Genomic DNA, 1,270 nt, shown 5'->3' on the forward strand with positions numbered 1-1,270 from the left:
ATACCAGAGGTAGAGTAATATGCTTTATTTAAAAGCAGCAGAAATATAACAAAAGACTTTCTAACAAAACTGTCCGATGAACAGAAACGTGAAACTCCAAGTAACAGTCTTTTGTTATATTTCTGCTGCTTTTAAATAAAGTATATATATATATACATATCAGTGGTTAAGAGTGACTAGGAAGCTAGGGCATGCAGTCCACCCCACCACACCCACTGAGGGTGTGTGTATGTGATTTCCAAGTGTTCCACCATCCCTTGTTTTCCATGTAAAATGTAGTATTATAAGGAGAGGCTGAAAATGAAAATAGTTTCCCTGCCTACGATGCACCATTTTGAAGTAGTTAGTAAGACACAAGAAACATACATATAACTTTGGAATTCATCTGCCAACGATTTCATCCAGTAAGGGTTATTCCAGGCGTCGCCATTGAGAAAAAAAGTCAAAATTCTTTTTAAAGTTTGGAAGAAAATTCGACATTCATAAACTCTTGAGGCTGACTGAGAGAATATCAAATTAAGTGAATGTGTATAACAATGTACAACTTCCGTCAGTGATGCAGCTTTTCTCTCTTTACTGACAACTGATCCCTTAAACCTTTCTTGAAGCCTTTCCTTCTCATCAACAAATCACAAATCATGTGACAGTTAAGATTTCATTTGAAGATCAGTAGTTTCACCAAACATATCAGCAACAAATACTGTTTTTTCTTTTTTTTTTTTCGTTCATTGGTTTAATTACACCTTTATGTGTAATCATCATCATCGTTTAACGTCCGCTTTCCATGCTAGCATGGGTTGGACGATTTGACTGAGGACTGGTGAAACCGGATGGCAACACCAGGCTCCAGTCTGATTTGGCAGAGTTTCTACAGCTGGATGCCCTTCCTAACGCCAACCACTCAGAGAGTGTAGTGGGTGCTTTTACGTGTCACCCGCACGAAAACGGCCACGCTCGAAATGGTGTCTTTTATGTGCCACCCGCACAAGCCAGTCCAGGGGCACTGGCAACAACAGCTATACAATTAAATTATTTTATTTTGAATATCATTTGAAAGTGATATTCATTTTCAATATCACTTGAAAGCGATATTTGTTTTCAGTATCATTTCAAAGCTGAGAAAATGTGCTTTTATACTGACAAACTAACAGACATGATAAACAGAAAAATTTGTTCAAAATCGGTCATCTCATTATTCACTTGGACTATTCATAATAACGATGATAATCCTTGTTTCCCACTTTGGTTTTGATTTTCAGCTTAAGCTTTG

The sequence above is a fragment of the Octopus bimaculoides genome, chromosome 4, assembly GCF_001194135.2.
Source record: "Octopus bimaculoides isolate UCB-OBI-ISO-001 chromosome 4, ASM119413v2, whole genome shotgun sequence".
Taxonomy (NCBI): domain Eukaryota; kingdom Metazoa; phylum Mollusca; class Cephalopoda; order Octopoda; family Octopodidae; genus Octopus; species Octopus bimaculoides.